Raw genomic sequence first — 23,457 nt, 5'->3', positions numbered from 1 at the left:
ACTCATGTAAATGGAGTTCTGTTCCAGAAAAAAGGGGGAGGTCAGAGACAAGTTTTGATGTACATAAGTGTCATGTTAGATAACATGGAAAAAAGACACCCACCTTGCACACAGCATGTAGCAGGTCTTGCTAAAATTTTACAAAAAACAGCACATATTGTAATGGGCTATCCTCTGAAAGTACTAACAACACACAGTGTAGTGGCTTACATTACATCACAAGCTTTCACCATGACCCCACTAAGACAAAGAAAAATCAGTAAGATCCTAGAGGCCCCACACATTACCTACACACATGAAGGGATAAACATGGCAGACCACATGGGTAATGGGGAGCCTCATTCGTGCGAGCAAAGAACAGCTATAGAAGAAAAAGTCAGACCAGATTTAAGTGCAACCCCACTAGAAAATCCTGATAGGAATTGGTTCACAGATGGCTGTTGCTACAGAGATGACAATGATGGATTAAAAGCTGCATGGGCAGTAGTAGAGCAACTCCCTACAGGCGAGTGGTTCACTGCAGGAGCAGAAAAGCTGAAAGGACAACAGTCAGCACAGAGAGCAGAAGTGTTAGCTATTATTGCCGCTCTCAAAATGAGCACAGGGAAAAGAGTAAATATTTACAGTGACTCAGCTTATGCTGTAGGAGCCGTGCATGTTGAATTGAAACAGTGGTTGAGAGCTGGCTTTGTGACTGCTGGGGTGAAACCCATAAGACATGAGTCTGAGATGAGGGAACTAGCAGAAGCTTTATTCCTTCCAGCAGAAGTGGCAGTGATAAAATGCAAAGGACATAGTCAGGGCTCTGACTTTGTATCTAAGGGAAATCAGGAGGCAGATAGAGCTGCCAAGATAACAGCTGAATATCTTCCTGTATATAACCTGGTGGTTGAAACAGCAACTGTTGAAAAAAGCATTGATCCTAGAATATCCATCACAAAAGAAACACTGAAAGACATGCAAGATCAGGCTTCAACACAGGAAAAAACTTTATGGTTGGCAAGAGGTGCCACTAACACAGATGTTTGGAGAAGTCCAGATGGTAGACCCATACTGCCACCTGGCATCAGGCAAACTGCAATGGAAGAAGCACATGGTGTTGGACATGTTGGTGTAGCACAGATGATGAGAAATTTGTCCCCCTGGTGGCATCCATACCTAACAGACATGGCCAGGTATTTGGTTAAAACTTGTACAGAGTGCACTCAGTTTGGCATTAGACCTACCCTGAAACCAATCCAAGGTCAATTTCCAATACCAACATGCCCTGGAAAGGAGATAATCATAGATTTCACGGACATGATTGAAAGGGTAAAAGGCTACAGGTATCTCCTAGTGTGTGTAGATGCCTACACTGGATGGCCGGAGGCTTGGCCTGCGAAAAAAGAAGACAGCAAAACAGTCATCAAATGTCTGATCAATCATTACATTCCCCAACACGGGTTCCCGGAAAAAATCAGATCGGACAATGGGACACATTTTAAGAACAAAGATCTACAAGAGGTTGAAACCATGCTGGGACTGAAACACAAGTTTGGTTCAGTGTATCATCCTCAGTCCCAGGGAAAGGTGGAAAGGATGAATCAAACGCTAAAGGTCAAATTGGCTAAAATCTGTGCACAGACCAAATTAACTTGGTTAGATGCTTTGCCCCTTGCTCTGATGTCCACCCGGAGCTCAGTTAACAAAACCACAAGGTTTACTCCCTTTGAACTACAGACTGGACGGCCGTTTCCAGGACCCGCCACAAAACTACCTCTGACTGCTGACCTGACTGACTCCCTCGACTCAAGGTCATATTATAACCTGTTGCATAGTCTTGTCTCTCAGTTCTCATTACAGGTTAAGGCTGATCGTACCACCACAGAAGCCCCATCTCCACAACCTGGGACAGACTGGGTCCTGCTGAAGGTCACCAAAAGGAAGTGGACGGAACCGAGGTGGACCGGACCCTACAGGATCACAGAGAGGACGTCACACGCTGTCCGGCTGGACGGCAAAGGAGACTCCTGGTACCATTGGACCCAGTGTGCTGCTGCGGAGGAGCCACACCGCACCCTGACCGAGGTCCGAGAGAACCTGTCCCAGAGGGAGGAGCCTAACCTGGAAGAGAAGCAGCCGACATCTGCCTGACCAGAAAAATACCCAAGGACCAGGACGAGAAGCAGCTGACTTTTGCCTGACCGAAGAAAAAAAAAAAAAAACAAACACAAACACAAACACTACAAGGGACTTAAAAACCAGGAAGAGAAGTAGCTGGCTACAGTAGCGTGCCAAGCTACCAATTCTGCGGGACGAGGTAGCGTGCCAAGCTACCAACACATCCTGCAGGACGAGAATCCTGATACCATCGCCCCCTGCAGCTGCCTGGAGCCAGTGAAGGGACCTCAACAGGGGGAAGAAGTAACCACCCTATGAACATTCTACAAGGGTTCTATTTAACACCCTCATTTATTTTACAAGGGTTATATTTAACACCCTCCATTTATTTTATCAGGGTTCTATTTCACACCCTCATTTACACCCTCTACTCATTTTATATTATTATTCATTTACCTGTTTAGTATTAGATATATGTTTGTGCTCATTGCATTTCTACAACCTTTATGTACATTCTGATTACTCATTTGTCCTGGCCAGAAGAAGATTCTGAGGGTAACATAATTCAACAAGATTCCTTTACAATAGTCTGGTATCCAAGTAAGCTGAACCGGTTGGCATACAGGGACAGCAGGTTGGGGTTTAGGAACGACAGATACTTTCGCGATTTCTCTAATTTAGAAGATTTGTTAACAATAGCAATTTTAGCTTATAGCGCGTTCTCTGGTACTGATTACAGCAGCTATAACCCATACAATTTCTTAAATTAACACCGAGATAAGCTTAATTATGTCTTGGCCATTCCCTCCCATTCTCACGTGCAGGCAGCGCCTCCTGATCCTACTTCTCACTGTTATCCTGCTATGTATCCCATTGGCTATTTTGTTCCTCTGTAATGACTTCCCTTTGCCACCCTCACCCCCTACATCCACTAAGAATACCCCGCTAACACCAGCAGCCCATCCCCCACCTATTGACCGGCACAAGCGATCCCTACCTCTCCCATCCCCCTCACCTCCTTGTAACTCTGATTTTCTCTATTTAACCCAAGCAATCACTCTGTGTATTCCATTATCCACAGCCACCACGGTTACACTCCCCTACGATGTTTTGCCCTCGAACCCTGCCCATGGTCGTTACACGCCATCTGATTTGAAAGAGCATGTTTGGTACTTAACGTGGGGATCTTATTCTCAATGGAAGTGGAGCAGTCTTGTTGCTGAAACAGGCGATGATTGGTCATCCTACTCCAAAGGAGTAGCTACAACTTGGCGTACCAGAATCAAATTGATAAAACAAGGCGGATCCAAAACAGGCCCTTTGACTTTCATAATTAGCCCAATAAACTCTCTCGGATGTACCCTATTTGTACTTGCTCCCTGGATTAGTGGAAAGTACTACTGGACAGTGCACCTTTGTGTCCGTAATATTACTTCACCTACCTCTACGGTCTTTGATATTGTCGGGCTAAGTAGATCTCACCCCACTCCTGTGTTAACTGACATGGATAAAGTAAATAAACCCTCACCAGCGATAACTATTGACACTAAAAGCCCTTCAGTTGATGAGACATTTCAGACGGTTACAGGCATTTCTGCCAGCACTAACAATTGGTTACTCCTGGCAGAACAAGCTGCCAATGCTTCAGATCAAGATTGTCTTGTTTGCCTTTCAGCTCGTCCTACGCTCCGTATTGTACCACCTCCGATCCCTCCAAAATGTTTCCTCCATTTGATGAACGGGACTTCCCTAAATTCTAATTGTACTAAGTTTGGACAAATCTTTCCTAAGCAAAAACCAGGTGATGACATTGGTACACCCTTCTTTTCAAACACTGTGGCCCCTAATAACTTCACTTGTATTCATCTAATTGGACGAGGAGGTCCTTTTCTGGGGAATGTCACCACAAATTGGTGCGTTAATACAACCGTGTCAGTTTCATCACAATTCAAACCCAAAAAGCGTGCCAATCTATGGTGGTGGTGTGGTGCTCCACAACTCTATAATGGTTTTCCCAGGAAATCTTCAGGTTTGTGTGCCCTTATTACTTTACTGTTACCTGTCACTGTAACTCCCGTAACACTTCGTGATACCCCTATTTCCAGCTCTCATTCTAACACCCGACGAAAGCGATCTGTACCAGCTTTACCTGCATTTCACAATCCCACTTATATAGATGCCATTGGTGTCCCCAGAGGCGTTCCCGACGAATACAAATTAGTTGACCAAATAGCCGCCGGATGGGAGTCTATTTTTGTCTGGATAACTCCCAATAAAAATGTTGATCGCATTAACTACATCCATTTCAATGTTCAACTCTTAAGTAACTACACTCGTACTGCACTTGAGGCAGTTCACCAACAACTATCGGCTACTTCCTTGATGGCGTTCCAAAACAGAATTGCTGTAGACATGCTGTTAGCTGAAAAAGGGGGCGTGTGTGCCATGTTTTCCCACGATTGCTGTGTTTTTATACCCAACAATACGGCCTCAGACGGTAGCTTAACTAAGGCCTTAGACGGCCTCCGCTCTTTGACAGAAAAAATGAAATCCCACTCTGGTGTAGACACCTCCATGTGGGACTCTTGGCTTGATGTATTTGGTAAATATAAATCGCTCGTTTCCTCCGTCCTGGTGTCCATGTCTGTCTTCGCTGCCATTCTTGTTACTTGCGGTTGTTGCTGTATCCCCTGTCTTAGGCAACTAGTCCAGAGATTGATTACCATTGCCATCTCTCCTCCACCTGCTGACCCAATTATACAGATGCCCTTGTTACTAGCCAATCCTAACATCTATTTGGGAGGGGAACCCTCTGATGAAAGTGATGACTCTCATGATGAAGAAGATGTTGTTAGAGTGTGAGAATATTGAGTGATTTCTGTAACAATCCCTTAAACTGTTTATTTCTATGAGTTTTTTGTTTTTATTGTATTTGTTTCTTTTGATCATTGATGTCCTAGGCATGCACACTCTATGCCAACAGGCGTTCGCCCCAAAATTGAGATATGACAAAAGGGGGGACATGGGGGAATTTTCCCTATAAACATGTGATAATTAGGGTTTTTCGCCCTCATATGGAGTTGCATGCGATCCATACATGTTGTGACATGTTCAGTTGAAAGTATAATCATGTTTTTTGTATTAGTTTACTGCTAGAGATATGAGAAAATGTAATCTGATTGATTGTTTGTATTGGTGTTTTAAAACTCTGCTTATTATATTCTTTTTGATGGAATTTGGAGTTGTTATTGTTTTGATTTCCTACATCTTTGTTGAACTCTTAAAAGAGTTCAAAAGGGGGATTGAAAATATATGTAACTCTCATATAAGCTCTTTTATTATTCATTCTTACATGCTACTCTTTTTATGGGATCATGTTATACTGTCCTGCACAAGCTCTTAAAACAGCTGCAGGAACTCCAAAAGGGAGTGAGACATTGCAGTCTCTTCTTGTACCAGGTTACCAAGGATGTTTCTGCTTATCTTAAGAATTACAAGTTCTTGTGACATGTTAGATCCTGCCTAACGAGGCAATATATATATATATTTAACTTATAAGCTCATTTTATTATTCTATGCTATGGAAACTCGCTCAGATACTCAAGGCCTTCACACAAAGATTAATAGCTGTGTATCTTCTCCTGCACAAGAGAAAGGAGTGTGCACATTCCATCTCCACTCAGTGCCTCTCGGTACCAGTGAATGTATCTTCTCCTGTCATGAATATATCAGGATGTTCCTGGTAATCTCAAGGATGTATGTTCTAGTGATGTATTAAACTGTCCGCTAACAAGGCTGTTATTTTCACCTGTCATGATCATTGACGTATGTACATGGCAAACTGCGTATGTAACATTCCTGTAATCTTCAATAAAAATCAGCCGTTTTCAGCGGAGCGGCGAGAGTCTGTCCGAAGCATCTGGCAAGAGCAGGTCGCGGGACTTGCTGCAGAGACTCTCCCCCTCATGAGCGGTGAAACAGTGAATGGACTTCTGATCATTTGTCTCCTCGTTCTGTCAACTTAAAAGGTGTTTAACTCCATCTACTCCGTACCCGTGCTTGGTCTAACGGAAGAGAGACCAACAACAGAGATGTCCACCCAAAAACCTATAGCAGTTCCAGTGCTAAAATAGTCTCCAACGCTGTACATTCTGTCAAATTCCATGACTGTTGACAGTTTGAGGCCATAGTATAGCTTTAGTTCACTATAGCTTTTGTTCACAACACAAAAAAACTTTTCCAGAATTTGGTTCTTAAAGTCTATGTGTTGCAATAAATATTTGCTCTTAGGCGTGCTTGACTGCTTGCTGAATTTAAGACAATTTAGCCTAATTGTAGACGTTCCGGAAGGTCATTTTACACACCGATGGGACTCTACGCACATTTTTGTGGCAAAAGAAATCCAAAATCAGGACGTCAGTTGGACAATGCAAGTTCATGGAATGACTGATTCTATACAACTGTGCAAGCGTTCACTTGGTGGAAAGAGGAAGAGTGTCTCCCTGATGGTCTAGTGGCTAGGATCCGACGCTCTCACCGTCGTGGCCCGGGTTCGATTCCCGGTCAGGGAAGAGTTTCATTTCTGTACTCAGTATCTCTTGTCAAAAATCATTGTTGATGACATAATTGAGGAAATGGCTGCTTTAAGATAAACAATTAAAAACAGGTATATTTACGCAATCAGTAGGTTTGGTGATGTTTAGAATGGATTAGGAAATAGTCTGCAATCTACTTACTCCGAAGTAGGACAGATAAATCTTTGCATTGGCCAGGAATGGAACCCGGGTCAACTGCTTGGAAGGCAGCTATGCTCACCACTATACCACCAATGCCACATAACTCAATGTAAAAACGTTATGATCGGAAAGATGCAATTACTGGTCATTCTTGGGGTTTGAAGTTTTACATTTTTATTGTGCACTGAACTAATTTGACTTGCACCATCAGTGACTGCTGACAAAGAGTCAGATCAGAAACCGTTGTCTGTGTTCAATTTGATCTACATTAAGAAGAAACTTAATCCACAGGAAGGCAACAAAATGTAATCAAAGAAAGACCTTTTGATTTTCAACATGACAGAGATGTCCACCCAAAAACCTATAGCAGTTCCAGTGCTAAAATAGTCTCCAACGCTGTACATTCCGTCAAATTCCATGACTGTTGACAGTTTGAGGCCATGGTATAGCTTTAGTTCACTATAGCTTTTGTTCACAACACAAAAAAACTTTTCCAGAATTTGGTTCTTAAAGTCTATGTGTTGCAATAAATATTTGCTCTTAGGCGTGCTTGACTGCTTGCTGAATTTAAGACAATTGAGCCTAATTGTAGACGTTCCGGAAGGTCATTTTACACACCGATGGGACTCTACGCACATTTTTTGTGGCAAAAGAAATCCAAAATCAGGACGTCAGTTGGACAATGCAAGTTCATGGAATGACTGATTCTATACAACTGTGCAAGCATTCACTTGGTGGATAAAGAGGAATAGTGTCTCCCTGATGGTCTAGTGGCTAGGATCCGACGCTCTCACCGTCGTGGCCCGGGTTCGATTCCCGGTCAGGGAAGAGTTTCATTACTGTACTCTGTATCTATTGTCAAAAATCATTGTTGATGACATAATTGAGGAAATGGCTGCTGTAAGATAAATAATTAAAAACAGGTACATTTACACAATCAGTAGGTTTGGTGATGTTTAGAATGGATTAGGAAATACTCTGCAATCTGCTTACTTCGAAGTAGGACAGATAAATCTTTGCATTGGCCGGGAATCGAACCCAGGTCAACTGCTTGGAAGGCAGCTATGCTCACCACTATACCACCAATGCCACATAATTCAATGTAAAACCGTTATGATCGGAAAGATGAAATGACTGGTCTTTCTTGGGGTTTGAAGTTTTACATTTTTACTGTGCACTAAACTAATTTGACTTGCACCATCAGTGACTGCTGACAAAGAGTCAGATCAGAAACCGTTGTCTGTGTTCAATTTGATCTACATTAAGATGAAACTTAATCCACAGGAAGGCAACAAAATGTAATCAAAGAAAGACCTTTTGATTTTCAACATGACAGTGATGTCCACCCAAAAACCTATAGCAGTTCCAGTGCTAAAATAGTCTCCAACGCTGTACATTCCGTCAAATTCCATGACTGTTGACAGTCTGAGGCCATAGTATAACTTTAGTTCACAACACAAAAAAACTTTTCCAGAATTTGGTTCTTAAAGTCTATGTGTTGCAATAAATATTTGCTCTTAGGCGTGCTTGACTGCTTGCTAAATTTAAGACAATTGAGCCTAATTGTAGACGTTCCGGAAGGTCATTTTACACACCGATGGGACTCTACGCACATTTTTGTGGCAAAAGAAATCCAAAATCAGGACGTCAGTTGGACAATGCAAGTTCATGGAATGACTGATTCTATACAACTGTGCAAGCATTCACTTGGTGGATAAAGAGGAATAGTGTCTCCCTGATGGTCTAGTGGCTAGGATCCGACGCTCTCACCGTCGTGGCCCGGGTTCGATTCCCGGTCAGGGAAGAGTTTCTTTACTGTACTCTGCATCTATTGTCAAAAATCATTGTTGATGTCATAATTGAGGAAATGGCTGCTTTAAGATAAATAATTGAAACAGGTACATTTACACAATCAGTAGGTTTGGTGATGTTTAGTATGGATTAGGAAATACTCTGCAATCTGCTTAATTTGAAGTAGGCCAGATGATTCTTTGCTTTGGCCGGGAATCGAACCCGGGTCAACTGCTTGGAAGGCAGCTATGCTCACCACTATACCACAAATGCCACATAACTCAATGTAAAAACGTTATGATCGGAAAGATGCAATTACTGGTCATTCTTGGGGTTTGAAGTTTTACATTTTTATTGTGCACTGAACTAATTTGACTTGCACCATCAGTGACTGCTGACAAAGAGTCAGATCAGAAACCGTTGTCTGTGTTCAATTTGATCTACATTAAGAAGAAACTTAATCCACAGGAAGGCAACAAAATGTAATCAAAGAAAGACCTTTTGATTTTCAACATGACAGAGATGTCCACCCAAAAACCTATAGCAGTTCCAGTGCTAAAATAGTCTCCAACGCTGTACATTCCGTCAAATTCCATGACTGTTGACAGTCTGAGGCCATAGTATAGCTTTAGTTCACTATAGCTTTTGTTCACAACACAAAAAAACTTTTCCAGAATTTGGTTCTTAAAGTCTATGTGTTGCAATAAATATTTGCTCTTAGGCGTGCTTGACTGCTTGCTGAATTTAAGACAATTGAGCCTAATTGTAGACGTTCCGGAAGGTCATTTTACACACCGATGGGACTCTACGCACATTTTTGTGGCAAAAGAAATCCAAAATCAGGACGTCAGTTGGACAATGCAAGTTCATGGAATGACTGATTCTATACAACTGTGCAAGTGTTCACTTGGTGGATTAAGAGGAAGAGTGTCTCCCTGATGGTCTAGTGGCTAGGATCCGACGCTTTCACCGTCGTGGCCCGGGTTCGATTCCCGGTCAGGGAAGAGTTTCATTTCTATATTCATTATCTGATGTCAAATATCATTGTTAATGACATAATTGAGGAAATGGCTGCTTTAAGATAAATAATTAAAAATAGGTTCATTTACACAATCAGTAATTTTGGTGATGTTCAGAATGGATTAGGAAATACTATGCAATCTGCTTAATTTGAAGTAGGACAGATGAATCTTTGCATTGGCCGGGAATCGAACCCGGGTCAACTGCTTGGAAGGCAGCTATGCTCACCACTATACCACCAATGCCACGTAGTCAATGAAAAATCGTTATGATCGGAAAGATGAAATGACTGGTCTTTCTTGGGGTTTGAAGTTTTACATTTTTATTGTGCACTAAACTAATTTGACTTGCACCATCAGTGACTGCTGACAAAGAGTCAGATCAGAAACCGTTGTCTGTGTTCAATTTGATCTACATTAAGATGAAACTTAATCCACAGGAAGGCAACAAAATGTAATCAAAGAAAGACCTTTTGATTTTCAACATGACAGTGATGTCCACCCAAAAACCTATAGCAGTTCCAGTGCTAAAATAGTCTCCAACGCTGTACATTCCGTCAAATTCCATGACTGTTGACAGTCTGAGGCCATAGTATAACTTTAGTTCACAACACAAAAAAACTTTTCCAGAATTTGGTTCTTAAAGTCTATGTGTTGCAATAAATATTTGCTCTTAGGCGTGCTTGACTGCTTGCTAAATTTAAGACAATTGAGCCTAATTGTAGACGTTCCGGAAGGTCATTTTACACACCGATGGGACTCTACGCACATTTTTGTGGCAAAAGAAATCCAAAATCAGGACGTCAGTTGGACAATGCAAGTTCATGGAATGACTGATTCTATACAACTGTGCAAGCATTCACTTGGTGGATAAAGAGGAATAGTGTCTCCCTGATGGTCTAGTGGCTAGGATCCGACGCTCTCACCGTCGTGGCCCGGGTTCGATTCCCGGTCAGGGAAGAGTTTCTTTACTGTACTCTGCATCTATTGTCAAAAATCATTGTTGATGTCATAATTGAGGAAATGGCTGCTTAAAGATAAATAATTAAAAATAGGTTCATTTACACAATCAGTAATTTTGGTGATGTTCAGAATGGATTAGGAAATACTATGCAATCTGCTTAATTTGAAGTAGGACAGATGAATCTTTGCATTGGCCGGGAATCGAACCCGGGTCAACTGCTTGGAAGGCAGCTATGCTCACCACTATACCACCAATGCCACGTAGTCAATGAAAAATCGTTATGATCGGAAAGATGAAATGACTGGTCTTTCTTGGGGTTTGAAGTTTTACATTTTTATTGTGCACTAAACTAATTTGACTTGCACCATCAGTGACTGCTGACAAAGAGTCAGATCAGAAACCGTTGTCTGTGTTCAATTTGATCTACATTAAGATGAAACTTAATCCACAGGAAGGCAACAAAATGTAATCAAAGAAAGACCTTTTGATTTTCAACATGACAGAGATGTCCACCCAAAAACCTATAGCAGTTCCAGTGCTAAAATAGTCTCCAACGCTGTACATTCCGTCAAATTCCATGACTGTTGACAGTCTGAGGCCATAGTATAGCTTTAGTTCACTATAGCTTTTGTTCACAACACAAAAAAACTTTTCCAGAATTTGGTTCTTAAAGTCTATGTGTTGCAATAAATATTTGCTCTTAGGCGTGCTTGACTGCTTGCTGAATTTAAGACAATTGAGCCTAATTGTAGACGTTCCGGAAGGTCATTTTACACACCGATGGGACTCTACGCACATTTTTGTGGCAAAAGAAATCCAAAATCAGGACGTCAGTTGGACAATGCAAGTTCATGGAATGACTGATTCTATACAACTGTGCAAGTGTTCACTTGGTGGATAGAGGAAGAGTGTCTCCCTGATGGTCTAGTGGATAGGATCCGACGCTTTCACTGTCGTGGCCCGGGTTCGATTCCCGGTCAGGGAAGAGTTTCATTTCTGTACTCTGTATCTATTGTCAAAAATCATTGTTGATGACATAATTGAGGAAATGGCTGCTTTAAGATAAATAATTAAAAATAGGTACATTTACACAATCAGTAGGTTTGGTGATGTTTAGAATGGATTAGGAAATACTCTGCAATCTACTTAATTTGAAGAAGGACAGATGAATCTTTGCATTGGCCGGGAATCGAACCCAGGTCAACTGCTTGGAAGGCAGATATGTTCACCACTATACCACCAACGCCATGTAATTCAATGTAAAATCGTTATGATCGGAAAGATGAAATGACTTGTCTTTCTTGGGGTTTGAAGTTTTACATTTTTATTGTGCACTAAATTAATTTGACTTGCACCATCAATGACTGCTGACAAAGAGTCAGATCAGAAACCGTTGTCTGTGTTCAATTTGATCTACATTAAGATGAAACTTAATCCACAGGAAGGCAACAAAATGTAATCAAAGAAAGACCTTTTGATTTTCAACATGACAGAGATGTCCACCCAAAAACCTATAGCAGTTCCAGTGCTAAAATAGTCTCCAACGCTGTACATTCCGTCAAATTCCATGACTGTTGACAGTTTGAGGCCATAGTATAGCTTTAGTTCACTATAGCTTTTGTTCACAACACAAAAAAACTTTTCCAGAATTTGGTTCTTAAAGTCTATGTGTTGCAATAAATATTTGCTCTTAGGCGTGCTTGACTGCTTGCTGAATTTAAGACAACTTAGCCTAATTGTAGACGTTCCGGAAGGTCATTTTACACACCGATGGGACTCTACGCACATTTTTGTGGCAAAAGAAATCCAAAATCAGGACGTCAGTTGGACAATGCAAGTTCATGGAATGACTGATTCTATACAACTGTGCAAGCGTTCACTTGGTGGAAAGAGGAAGAGTGTCTCCCTGATGGTCTAGTGGCTAGGATCCGACGCTCTCACCGTCGTGGCCCGGGTTCGATTCCCGGTCAGGGAAGAGTTTCATTTCTGTACTCAGTATCTCTTGTCAAAAATCATTGTTGATGACATAATTGAGGAAATGGCTGCTTTAAGATAAACAATTAAAAACAGGTACATTTACGCAATCAGTAGGTTTGGTGATGTTTAGAATGGATTAGGAAATAGTCTGCAATCTGCTTACTCCGAAGTAGGACAGATAAATCTTTGCATTGGCCGGGAATCGAACCCGGGTCAACTGCTTGGAAGGCAGCTATGCTCACCACTATACCACCAATGCCACATAACTCAATGTAAAAACGTTATGATCGGAAAGATGCAATTACTGGTCATTCTTGGGGTTTGAAGTTTTACATTTTTATTGTGCACTGAACTAATTTGACTTGCACCATCAGTGACTGCTGACAAAGAGTCAGATCAGAAACCGTTGTCTGTGTTCAATTTGATCTACATTAAGAAGAAACTTAATCCACAGGAAGGCAACAAAATGTAATCAAAGAAAGACCTTTTGATTTTCAACATGACAGAGATGTCCACCCAAAAACCTATAGCAGTTCCAGTGCTAAAATAGTCTCCAACGCTGTACATTCCGTCAAATTCCATGACTGTTGACAGTTTGAGGCCATAGTATAGCTTTAGTTCACTATAGCTTTTGTTCACAACACAAAAAAACTTTTCCAGAATTTGGTTCTTAAAGTCTATGTGTTGCAATAAATATTTGCTCTTAGGCGTGCTTGACTGCTTGCTGAATTTAAGACAATTGAGCCTAATTGTAGACGTTCCGGAAGGTCATTTTACACACCGATGGGACTCTACGCACATTTTTGTGGCAAAAGAAATCCAAAATCAGGACGTCAGTTGGACAATGCAAGTTCATGGAATGACTGATTCTATACAACTGTGCAAGTGTTCACTTGGTGGATAGAAGAAGAGTGTCTCCCTGATGGTCTAGTGGATAGGATCCGACGCTTTCACCGTCGTGGCCCGGGTTCGATTCCCGGTCAGGGAAGAGTTTCATTTCTGTACTCTGTATCTATTGTCAAAAATCATTGTTGATCACATAATTGAGGAAATGGCTGCTTTAAGATAAATAATTAAAAATAGGTACATTTACACAATCAGTAGGTTTGGTGATGTTTAGAATGGATTAGGAAATACTCTGCAATCTACTTAATTTGAAGAAGGACAGATGAATCTTTGCATTGGCCGGGAATCGAACCCAGGTCAACTGCTTGGAAGGCAGATATGTTCACCACTATACCACCAACGCCATGTAAATCAATGTAAAATCGTTATGATCGGAAAGATGAAATGACTTGTCTTTCTTGGGGTTTGAAGTTTTACATTTTTATTGTGCACTAAATTAATTTGACTTGCACCATCAATGACTGCTGACAAAGAGTCAGATCAGAAACCGTTGTCTGTGTTCAATTTGATCTACATTAAGATGAAACTTAATCCACAGGAAGGCAACAAAATGTAATCAAAGAAAGACCTTTTGATTTTCAACATGACAGAGATGTCCACCCAAAAACCTATAGCAGTTCCAGTGCTAAAATAGTCTCCAACGCTGTACATTCCGTCAAATTCCATGACTGTTGACAGTTTGAGGCCATAGTATAGCTTTAGTTCACTATAGCTTTTGTTCACAACACAAAAAAACTTTTCCAGAATTTGGTTCTTAAAGTCTATGTGTTGCAATAAATATTTGCTCTTAGGCGTGCTTGACTGCTTGCTGAATTTAAGACAATTTAGCCTAATTGTAGACGTTCCGGAAGGTCATTTTACACACCGATGGGACTCTACGCACATTTTTGTGGCAAAAGAAATCCAAAATCAGGACGTCAGTTGGACAATGCAAGTTCATGGAATGACTGATTCTATACAACTGTGCAAGTGTTCACTTGGTGGAAAGAGGAAGAGTGTCTCCCTGATGGTCTAGTGGCTAGGATCCGACGCTCTCACCGTCGTGGCCCGGGTTCGATTCCCGGTCAGGGAAGAGTTTCATTTCTGTACTCAGTATCTCTTGTCAAAAATCATTGTTGATGACATAATTGAGGAAATGGCTGCTTTAAGTTAAACAATTAAAAACAGGTATATTTACGCAATCAGTAGGTTTGGTGATGTTTAGAATGGATCAGGAAATAGTCTGCAATCTGCTTACTCCGAAGTAGGACAGATAAATCTTTGCATTGGCCGGGAATCGAACCCGGGTCAACTGCTTGGAAGGCAGCTATGCTCACCACTATACCACCAATGCCACATAACTCAATGTAAAAACGTTATGATCGGAAAGATGCAATTACTGGTCATTCTTGGGGTTTGAAGTTTTACATTTTTATTGTGCACTGAACTAATTTGACTTGCACCATCAGTGACTGCTGACAAAGAGTCAGATCAGAAACCGTTGTCTGTGTTCAATTTGATCTACATTAAGAAGAAACTTAATCCACAGGAAGGCAACAAAATGTAATCAAAGAAAGACCTTTTGATTTTCAACATGACAGAGATGTCCACCCAAAAACCTATAGCAGTTCCAGTGCTAAAATAGTCTCCAACGCTGTACATTCCGTCAAATTCCATGACTGTTGACAGTTTGAGGCCATGGTATAGCTTTAGTTCACTATAGCTTTTGTTCACAACACAAAAAAACTTTTCCAGAATTTGGTTCTTAAAGTCTATGTGTTGCAATAAATATTTGCTCTTAGGCGTGCTTGACTGCTTGCTGAATTTAAGACAATTGAGCCTAATTGTAGACGTTCCGGAAGGTCATTTTACACACCGATGGGACTCTACGCACATTTTTTGTGGCAAAAGAAATCCAAAATCAGGACGTCAGTTGGACAATGCAAGTTCATGGAATGACTGATTCTATACAACTGTGCAAGCATTCACTTGGTGGATAAAGAGGAATAGTGTCTCCCTGATGGTCTAGTGGCTAGGATCCGACGCTCTCACCGTCGTGGCCCGGGTTCGATTCCCGGTCAGGGAAGAGTTTCATTACTGTACTCTGTATCTATTGTCAAAAATCATTGTTGATGACATAATTGAGGAAATGGCTGCTGTAAGATAAATAATTAAAAACAGGTACATTTACACAATCAGTAGGTTTGGTGATGTTTAGAATGGATTAGGAAATACTCTGCAATCTGCTTACTTCGAAGTAGGACAGATAAATCTTTGCATTGGCCGGGAATCGAACCCAGGTCAACTGCTTGGAAGGCAGCTATGCTCACCACTATACCACCAATGCCACATAATTCAATGTAAAACCGTTATGATCGGAAAGATGAAATGACTGGTCTTTCTTGGGGTTTGAAGTTTTACATTTTTACTGTGCACTAAACTAATTTGACTTGCACCATCAGTGACTGCTGACAAAGAGTCAGATCAGAAACCGTTGTCTGTGTTCAATTTGATCTACATTAAGATGAAACTTAATCCACAGGAAGGCAACAAAATGTAATCAAAGAAAGACCTTTTGATTTTCAACATGACAGTGATGTCCACCCAAAAACCTATAGCAGTTCCAGTGCTAAAATAGTCTCCAACGCTGTACATTCCGTCAAATTCCATGACTGTTGACAGTCTGAGGCCATAGTATAACTTTAGTTCACAACACAAAAAAACTTTTCCAGAATTTGGTTCTTAAAGTCTATGTGTTGCAATAAATATTTGCTCTTAGGCGTGCTTGACTGCTTGCTAAATTTAAGACAATTGAGCCTAATTGTAGACGTTCCGGAAGGTCATTTTACACACCGATGGGACTCTACGCACATTTTTGTGGCAAAAGAAATCCAAAATCAGGACGTCAGTTGGACAATGCAAGTTCATGGAATGACTGATTCTATACAACTGTGCAAGCATTCACTTGGTGGATAAAGAGGAATAGTGTCTCCCTGATGGTCTAGTGGCTAGGATCCGACGCTCTCACCGTCGTGGCCCGGGTTCGATTCCCGGTCAGGGAAGAGTTTCTTTACTGTACTCTGCATCTATTGTCAAAAATCATTGTTGATGTCATAATTGAGGAAATGGCTGCTTTAAGATAAATAATTGAAACAGGTACATTTACACAATCAGTAGGTTTGGTGATGTTTAGTATGGATTAGGAAATACTCTGCAATCTGCTTAATTTGAAGTAGGCCAGATGATTCTTTGCTTTGGCCGGGAATCGAACCCGGGTCAACTGCTTGGAAGGCAGCTATGCTCACCACTATACCACAAATGCCACATAACTCAATGTAAAAACGTTATGATCGGAAAGATGCAATTACTGGTCATTCTTGGGGTTTGAAGTTTTACATTTTTATTGTGCACTGAACTAATTTGACTTGCACCATCAGTGACTGCTGACAAAGAGTCAGATCAGAAACCGTTGTCTGTGTTCAATTTGATCTACATTAAGAAGAAACTTAATCCACAGGAAGGCAACAAAATGTAATCAAAGAAAGACCTTTTGATTTTCAACATGACAGAGATGTCCACCCAAAAACCTATAGCAGTTCCAGTGCTAAAATAGTCTCCAACGCTGTACATTCCGTCAAATTCCATGACTGTTGACAGTCTGAGGCCATAGTATAGCTTTAGTTCACTATAGCTTTTGTTCACAACACAAAAAAACTTTTCCAGAATTTGGTTCTTAAAGTCTATGTGTTGCAATAAATATTTGCTCTTAGGCGTGCTTGACTGCTTGCTGAATTTAAGACAATTGAGCCTAATTGTAGACGTTCCGGAAGGTCATTTTACACACCGATGGGACTCTACGCACATTTTTGTGGCAAAAGAAATCCAAAATCAGGACGTCAGTTGGACAATGCAAGTTCATGGAATGACTGATTCTATACAACTGTGCAAGTGTTCACTTGGTGGATTAAGAGGAAGAGTGTCTCCCTGATGGTCTAGTGGCTAGGATCCGACGCTTTCACCGTCGTGGCCCGGGTTCGATTCCCGGTCAGGGAAGAGTTTCATTTCTATATTCATTATCTGATGTCAAATATCATTGTTAATGACATAATTGAGGAAATGGCTGCTTTAAGATAAATAATTAAAAATAGGTTCATTTACACAATCAGTAATTTTGGTGATGTTCAGAATGGATTAGGAAATACTATGCAATCTGCTTAATTTGAAGTAGGACAGATGAATCTTTGCATTGGCCGGGAATCGAACCCGGGTCAACTGCTTGGAAGGCAGCTATGCTCACCACTATACCACCAATGCCATGTAGTCAATGAAAAATCGTTATGATCGGAAAGATGAAATGACTGGTCTTTCTTGGGGTTTGAAGTTTTACATTTTTATTGTGCACTAAACTAATTTGACTTGCACCATCAGTGACTGCTGACAAAGAGTCAGATCAGAAACCGTTGTCTGTGTTCAATTTGATCTACATTAAGATGAAACTTAATCCACAGGAAGGCAACAAAATGTAATCAAAGAAAGACCTTTTGATTTTCAACATGACAGAGATGTCCACCCAAAAACCTATAGCAGTTCCAGTGCTAAAATAGTCTCCAACGCTGTACATTCCGTCAAATTCCATGACTGTTGACAGTCTGAGGCCATAGTATAGCTTTAGTTCACTATAGCTTTTGTTCACAACACAAAAAAACTTTTCCAGAATTTGGTTCTTAAAGTCTATGTGTTGCAATAAATATTTGCTCTTAGGCGTGCTTGACTGCTTGCTGAATTTAAGACAATTGAGCCTAATTGTAGACGTTCCGGAAGGTCATTTTACACACCGATGGGACTCTACGCACATTTTTGTGGCAAAAGAAATCCAAAATCAGGACGTCAGTTGGACAATGCAAGTTCATGGAATGACTGATTCTATACAACTGTGCAAGTGTTCAGTTGGTGGACAGAGGAAGAGTGTCTCCCTGATGGTCTAGTGGATAGGATCCAACGCTTTCACCGTCGTGGCCCGGGTTCGATTCCCGGTCAGGGAAGAGTTTCATTTCTGTACTCTGTATCTATTGTCAAAAATCATTGTTGATGACATAATTGAGGAAATGGCTGCTTTAAGATAAATAATTAAAAATAGGTACATTTACACAATCAGTAGGTTTGGTGATGTTTAGAATGGATTAGGAAATACTCTGCAATCTACTTAATTTGAAGAAGGACAGATGAATCTTTGCATTGGCCGGGAATCGAACCCAGGTCAACTGCTTGGAAGGCAGATACGTTCACCACTATACCACCAACGCCACGTAATTCAATGTAAAATCGTTATGATCGGAAAGATGAAATGACTTGTCTTTCTTGGGGTTTGAAGTTTTACATTTTTATTGTGCACTAAATCAATTTGACTTGCACCATCAATGACTGCTGACAAAGAGTCAGATCAGAAACCGTTGTCTGTGTTCAATTTGATCTACATTAAGATGAAACTTAATCCACAGGAAGGCAACAAAATGTAATCAAAGAAAGACCTTTTGATTTTCAACATGACAGAGATGTCCACCCAAAAACCTATAGCAGTTCCAGTGCTAAAATAGTCTCCAACGCTGTACATTCCGTCAAATTCCATGACTGTTGACAGTTTGAGGCCATAGTATAGCTTTAGTTCACTATAGCTTTTGTTCACAACACAAAAAAACTTTTCCAGAATTTGGTTCTTAAAGTCTATGTGTTGCAATAAATATTTGCTCTTAGGCGTGCTTGACTGCTTGCTGAATTTAAGACAATTTAGCCTAATTGTAGACGTTCCGGAAGGTCATTTTACACACCGATGGGACTCTACGCACATTTTTGTGGCAAAAGAAATCCAAAATCAGGACGTCAGTTGGACAATGCAAGTTCATGGAATGACTGATTCTATACAACTGTGCAACCGTTCACTTGGTGGAAAAAGAAGAATAGTGTCTCCCTGATGGTCTAGTGGCTAGGATCCAACGCTCTCACCGTCGTGGCCCGGGTTCGATTCCCGGTCAGGGAAGAGTTTCATTTCTGTACTCAGTATCTCTTGTCAAAAATCATTGTTGATGACATAATTGAGGAAATGGCTGCTTTAAGATAAACAATTAAAAACGGGTACATTTACGCAATCAGTAGGTTTGGTGATGTTTAGAATGGATTAGGAAATACTCTGCAATCTGCTTACTTCGAAGTAGGACAGATAAATCTTTGCATTGGCCGGGAATCAAACCCGGGTCAACTGCTTGGAAGGCAGCTATGCTCACCACTATACCACCAATGCCACATAACTCAATGTAAAAACGTTATGATCGGAAAGATGCAATTACTGGTCATTCTTGGGGTTTGAAGTTTTACATTTTTATTGTGCACTGAACTAATTTGACTTGCACCATCAGTGACTGCTGACAAAGAGTCAGATCAGAAACCGTTGTCTGTGTTCAATTTGATCTACATTAAGAAGAAACTTAATCCACAGGAAGGCAACAAAATGTAATCAAAGAAAGACCTTTTGATTTTCAACATGACAGAGATGTCCACCCAAAAACCTATAGCAGTTCCAGTGCTAAAATAGTCTCCAACGCTGTACATTCCGTCAAATTCCATGACTGTTGACAGTTTGAGGCCATAGTATAGCTTTAGTTCACTATAGCTTTTGTTCACAACACAAAAAAACTTTTCCAGAATTTGGTTCTTAAAGTCTATGTGTTGCAATAAATATTTGCTCTTAGGCGTGCTTGACTGCTTGCTGAATTTAAGACAATTGAGCCTAATTGTAGACGTTCCGGAAGGTCATTTTACACACCGATGGGACTCTACGCACATTTTTTGTGGCAAAAGAAATCCAAAATCAGGACGTCAGTTGGACAATGCAAGTTCATGGAATGACTGATTCTATACAACTGTGCAAGCATTCACTTGGTGGATAAAGAGGAATAGTGTCTCCCTGATGGTCTAGTGGCTAGGATCCGACGCTCTCACCGTCGTGGCCCGGGTTCGATTCCCGGTCAGGGAAGAGTTTCATTACTGTACTCTGTATCTATTGTCAAAAATCATTGTTGATGACATAATTGAGGAAATGGCTTCTTTAAGATAAATAATTAAAAACAGGTACATTTACACAATCAGTAGGTTTGGTGATGTTTAGAATGGATTAGGAAATACTCTGCAATCTGCTTACTTCGAAGTAGGACAGATAAATCTTTGCATTGGCCGGGAATCGAACCCAGGTCAACTGCTTGGAAGGCAGCTATGCTCACCACTATACCACCAATGCCACATAATTCAATGTAAAATCGTTATGATCGGAAAGATGAAATGACTGGTCTTTCTTGGGGTTTGAAGTTTTACATTTTTATTGTGCACTAAACTAATTTGACTTGCACCATCAGTGACTGCTGACAAAGAGTCAGATCAGAAACCGTTGTCTGTGTTCAATTTGATCTACATTAAGATGAAACTTAATCCACAGGAAGGCAACAAAATGTAATCAAAGAAAGACCTTTTGATTTTCAACATGACAGTGATGTCCACCCAAAAACCTATAGCAGTTCCAGTGCTAAAATAGTCTCCAACGCTGTACATTCCGTCAAATTCCATGACTGTTGACAGTCTGAGGCCATAGTATAACTTTAGTTCACAACACAAAAAAACTTTTCCAGAATTTGGTTCTTAAAGTCTATGTGTTGCAATAAATATTTGCTCTTAGGCGTGCTTGACTGCTTGCTAAATTTAAGACAATTGAGCCTAATTGTAGACGTTCCGGAAGGTCATTTTACACACCGATTGGACTCTACGCACATTTTTGTGGCAAAAGAAATCCAAAATCAGGACGTCAGTTGGACAATGCAAGTTCATGGAATGACTGATTCTATACAACTGTGCAAGCATTCACTTGGTGGATAAAGAGGAGTAGTGTCTCCCTGATGGTCTAGTGGCTAGGATCCGACGCTCTCAGCATCGTGGCCCGGGTTCGATTCCCGGTCAGGGAAGAGTTTCATTACTGTACTCTGTATCTATTGTCAAAAATCATTGTTGATGTCATAATTGAGGAAATGGCTGCTTTAAGATAAATAATTGAAACAGGTACATTTACACAATCATTAGGTTTGGTGATGTTTAGTATGGATTAGGAAATACTCTGCAATCTGCTTAATTTGAAGTAGGCCAGATGAATCTTTGCTTTGGCTGGGAATCGAACCCGGGTCAACTGCTTGGAAGGCAGCTATGCTCACCACTATACCACCAATGCCACATAACTCAATGTAAAAACGTTATGATCGGAAAGATGCAATTACTGGTCATTCTTGGGGTTTGAAGTTTTACATTTTTATTGTGCACTGAACTAATTTGACTTGCACCATCAGTGACTGCTGTCCAAGAGTCAGATCAGAAACCGTTGTCTGTGTTCAATTTGATCTACATTAAGAAGAAACTTAATCCACAGGAAGGCAACAAAATGTAATCAAAGAAAGACCTTTTGATTTTCAACATGACAGAGATGTCCACCCAAAAACCTATAGCAGTTCCAGTGCTAAAATAGTCTCCAACGCTGTACATTCCGTCAAATTCCATGACTGTTGACAGTTTGAGGCCATAGTATAGCTTTAGTTCACTATAGCTTTTGTTCACAACACAAAAAAACTTTTCCAGAATTTGGTTCTTAAAGTCTATGTGTTGCAATAAATATTTGCTCTTAGGCGTGCTTGACTGCTTTCTGAATTTAAGACAATTGAGCCTAATTGTAGACGTTCCGGAAGGTCATTTTACACACCGATGGGACTCTACGCACATTATTTGTGGCAAAAGAAATCCAAAATCAGGACGTCAGTTGGACAATGCAAGTTCATGGAATGACTGATTCTATACAACTGTGCAAGCATTCACTTGGTGGATAAAGAGGAATAGTGTCTCCCTGATGGTCTAGTGGCTAGGATCCGACCCTCTCACCGTCGTGGCCCGGGTTCGATTCCCGGTCAGGGAAGAGTTTCATTACTGTACTCTGTATCTATTGTCAAAAATCATTGTTGATGACATAATTGAGGAAATGGCTTCTTTAAGATAAATAATTAAAAACAGGTACATTTACACAATCAGTAGGTTTGGTGATGTTTAGAATGGATTAGGAAATACTCTGCAATCTGCTTACTTCGAAGTAGGACAGATAAATCTTTGCATTGGCCGGGAATCGAACCCAGGTCAACTGCTTGGAAGGCAGCTATGCTCACCACTATACCACCAATGCCACATAATTCAATGTAAAATCGTTATGATCGGAAAGATGAAATGACTGGTCTTTCTTGGGGTTTGAAGTTTTACATTTTTATTGTGCACTAAACTAATTTGACTTGCACCATCAGTGACTGCTGACAAAGAGTCAGATCAGAAACCGTTGTCTGTGTTCAATTTGATCTACATTAAGATGAAACTTAATCCACAGGAAGGCAACAAAATGTAATCAAAGAAAGACCTTTTGATTTTCAACATGACAGTGATGTCCACCCAAAAACCTATAGCAGTTCCAGTGCTAAAATAGTCTCCAACGCTGTACATTCCGTCAAATTCCATGACTGTTGACAGTCTGAGGCCATAGTATAACTTTAGTTCACAACACAAAAAAACTTTTCCAGAATTTGGTTCTTAAAGTCTATGTGTTGCAATAAATATTTGCTCTTAGGCGTGCTTGACTGCTTGCTAAATTTGAGACAATTGAGCCTAATTGTAGACGTTCCGGAAGGTCATTTTACACACCGATGGGACTCTACGCACATTTTTGTGGCAAAAGAAATCCAAAATCAGGACGTCAGTTGGACAATGCAAGTTCATGGAATGACTGATTCTATACAACTGTGCAAGCATTCACTTGGTGGATAAAGAGGAATAGTGTCTCCCTGATGGTCTAGTGGCTAGGATCCGACGCTCTCACCGTCGTGGCCTGGGTTCGATTCCCGGTCAGGGAAGAGTTTCATTACTG

At 40.7% G+C, this 23,457-nt stretch overlaps 28 non-coding genes across 28 annotated transcripts; 18 read left to right on the top strand and 10 right to left on the bottom strand.

The window, feature by feature from the left end:
- Positions 1-6,599: 6,599 nt before the first annotated feature.
- trnae-cuc (transfer RNA glutamic acid (anticodon CUC)) lies at positions 6,600-6,671 on the top strand. The gene has a single exon. It is a non-coding gene; the product is annotated as a tRNA-Glu (tRNA).
- Positions 6,672-7,592: 921 nt separating this feature from the next.
- trnae-cuc (transfer RNA glutamic acid (anticodon CUC)) lies at positions 7,593-7,664 on the top strand. The gene has a single exon. It is a non-coding gene; the product is annotated as a tRNA-Glu (tRNA).
- A 189-nt stretch (positions 7,665-7,853) lies between these two features.
- trnag-ucc (transfer RNA glycine (anticodon UCC)) lies at positions 7,854-7,925 on the bottom strand. Its single transcript has one exon. It is a non-coding gene; the product is annotated as a tRNA-Gly (tRNA).
- A 643-nt stretch (positions 7,926-8,568) lies between these two features.
- trnae-cuc (transfer RNA glutamic acid (anticodon CUC)) lies at positions 8,569-8,640 on the top strand. The gene has a single exon. It is a non-coding gene; the product is annotated as a tRNA-Glu (tRNA).
- A 919-nt stretch (positions 8,641-9,559) lies between these two features.
- trnae-uuc (transfer RNA glutamic acid (anticodon UUC)) lies at positions 9,560-9,631 on the top strand. Its single transcript has one exon. It is a non-coding gene; the product is annotated as a tRNA-Glu (tRNA).
- Positions 9,632-9,820: 189 nt separating this feature from the next.
- Positions 9,821-9,892, bottom strand: trnag-ucc (transfer RNA glycine (anticodon UCC)). Its single transcript has one exon. It is a non-coding gene; the product is annotated as a tRNA-Gly (tRNA).
- A 642-nt stretch (positions 9,893-10,534) lies between these two features.
- Positions 10,535-10,606, top strand: trnae-cuc (transfer RNA glutamic acid (anticodon CUC)). The gene has a single exon. It is a non-coding gene; the product is annotated as a tRNA-Glu (tRNA).
- A 189-nt stretch (positions 10,607-10,795) lies between these two features.
- trnag-ucc (transfer RNA glycine (anticodon UCC)) lies at positions 10,796-10,867 on the bottom strand. The gene has a single exon. It is a non-coding gene; the product is annotated as a tRNA-Gly (tRNA).
- Positions 10,868-11,523: 656 nt separating this feature from the next.
- On the top strand, positions 11,524-11,595 carry trnae-uuc (transfer RNA glutamic acid (anticodon UUC)). The gene has a single exon. It is a non-coding gene; the product is annotated as a tRNA-Glu (tRNA).
- A 918-nt stretch (positions 11,596-12,513) lies between these two features.
- trnae-cuc (transfer RNA glutamic acid (anticodon CUC)) lies at positions 12,514-12,585 on the top strand. The gene has a single exon. It is a non-coding gene; the product is annotated as a tRNA-Glu (tRNA).
- Positions 12,586-12,774: 189 nt separating this feature from the next.
- Positions 12,775-12,846, bottom strand: trnag-ucc (transfer RNA glycine (anticodon UCC)). Its single transcript has one exon. It is a non-coding gene; the product is annotated as a tRNA-Gly (tRNA).
- A 657-nt stretch (positions 12,847-13,503) lies between these two features.
- Positions 13,504-13,575, top strand: trnae-uuc (transfer RNA glutamic acid (anticodon UUC)). Its single transcript has one exon. It is a non-coding gene; the product is annotated as a tRNA-Glu (tRNA).
- Positions 13,576-14,493: 918 nt separating this feature from the next.
- Positions 14,494-14,565, top strand: trnae-cuc (transfer RNA glutamic acid (anticodon CUC)). Its single transcript has one exon. It is a non-coding gene; the product is annotated as a tRNA-Glu (tRNA).
- Positions 14,566-14,754: 189 nt separating this feature from the next.
- Positions 14,755-14,826, bottom strand: trnag-ucc (transfer RNA glycine (anticodon UCC)). The gene has a single exon. It is a non-coding gene; the product is annotated as a tRNA-Gly (tRNA).
- A 660-nt stretch (positions 14,827-15,486) lies between these two features.
- Positions 15,487-15,558, top strand: trnae-cuc (transfer RNA glutamic acid (anticodon CUC)). Its single transcript has one exon. It is a non-coding gene; the product is annotated as a tRNA-Glu (tRNA).
- Positions 15,559-15,747: 189 nt separating this feature from the next.
- Positions 15,748-15,819, bottom strand: trnag-ucc (transfer RNA glycine (anticodon UCC)). Its single transcript has one exon. It is a non-coding gene; the product is annotated as a tRNA-Gly (tRNA).
- Positions 15,820-16,462: 643 nt separating this feature from the next.
- trnae-cuc (transfer RNA glutamic acid (anticodon CUC)) lies at positions 16,463-16,534 on the top strand. Its single transcript has one exon. It is a non-coding gene; the product is annotated as a tRNA-Glu (tRNA).
- Positions 16,535-17,453: 919 nt separating this feature from the next.
- On the top strand, positions 17,454-17,525 carry trnae-uuc (transfer RNA glutamic acid (anticodon UUC)). The gene has a single exon. It is a non-coding gene; the product is annotated as a tRNA-Glu (tRNA).
- Positions 17,526-17,714: 189 nt separating this feature from the next.
- Positions 17,715-17,786, bottom strand: trnag-ucc (transfer RNA glycine (anticodon UCC)). Its single transcript has one exon. It is a non-coding gene; the product is annotated as a tRNA-Gly (tRNA).
- A 656-nt stretch (positions 17,787-18,442) lies between these two features.
- On the top strand, positions 18,443-18,514 carry trnae-uuc (transfer RNA glutamic acid (anticodon UUC)). The gene has a single exon. It is a non-coding gene; the product is annotated as a tRNA-Glu (tRNA).
- Positions 18,515-19,434: 920 nt separating this feature from the next.
- Positions 19,435-19,506, top strand: trnae-cuc (transfer RNA glutamic acid (anticodon CUC)). The gene has a single exon. It is a non-coding gene; the product is annotated as a tRNA-Glu (tRNA).
- A 189-nt stretch (positions 19,507-19,695) lies between these two features.
- Positions 19,696-19,767, bottom strand: trnag-ucc (transfer RNA glycine (anticodon UCC)). Its single transcript has one exon. It is a non-coding gene; the product is annotated as a tRNA-Gly (tRNA).
- Positions 19,768-20,427: 660 nt separating this feature from the next.
- trnae-cuc (transfer RNA glutamic acid (anticodon CUC)) lies at positions 20,428-20,499 on the top strand. The gene has a single exon. It is a non-coding gene; the product is annotated as a tRNA-Glu (tRNA).
- A 189-nt stretch (positions 20,500-20,688) lies between these two features.
- On the bottom strand, positions 20,689-20,760 carry trnag-ucc (transfer RNA glycine (anticodon UCC)). The gene has a single exon. It is a non-coding gene; the product is annotated as a tRNA-Gly (tRNA).
- A 643-nt stretch (positions 20,761-21,403) lies between these two features.
- Positions 21,404-21,475, top strand: trnae-cuc (transfer RNA glutamic acid (anticodon CUC)). The gene has a single exon. It is a non-coding gene; the product is annotated as a tRNA-Glu (tRNA).
- Positions 21,476-22,395: 920 nt separating this feature from the next.
- On the top strand, positions 22,396-22,467 carry trnae-cuc (transfer RNA glutamic acid (anticodon CUC)). The gene has a single exon. It is a non-coding gene; the product is annotated as a tRNA-Glu (tRNA).
- A 189-nt stretch (positions 22,468-22,656) lies between these two features.
- trnag-ucc (transfer RNA glycine (anticodon UCC)) lies at positions 22,657-22,728 on the bottom strand. Its single transcript has one exon. It is a non-coding gene; the product is annotated as a tRNA-Gly (tRNA).
- Positions 22,729-23,371: 643 nt separating this feature from the next.
- On the top strand, positions 23,372-23,443 carry trnae-cuc (transfer RNA glutamic acid (anticodon CUC)). The gene has a single exon. It is a non-coding gene; the product is annotated as a tRNA-Glu (tRNA).
- Positions 23,444-23,457: the final 14 nt, after the last annotated feature.

Source organism: Nothobranchius furzeri, chromosome 3 (genome assembly GCF_043380555.1).
Source record: "Nothobranchius furzeri strain GRZ-AD chromosome 3, NfurGRZ-RIMD1, whole genome shotgun sequence".
In the NCBI taxonomy this organism is placed as follows: Eukaryota; Metazoa; Chordata; class Actinopteri; order Cyprinodontiformes; family Nothobranchiidae; genus Nothobranchius; species Nothobranchius furzeri.
The sequence above is the reverse complement of the archived record's forward strand: the minus strand, read 5'-3'. Positions and strand labels throughout refer to the sequence as shown.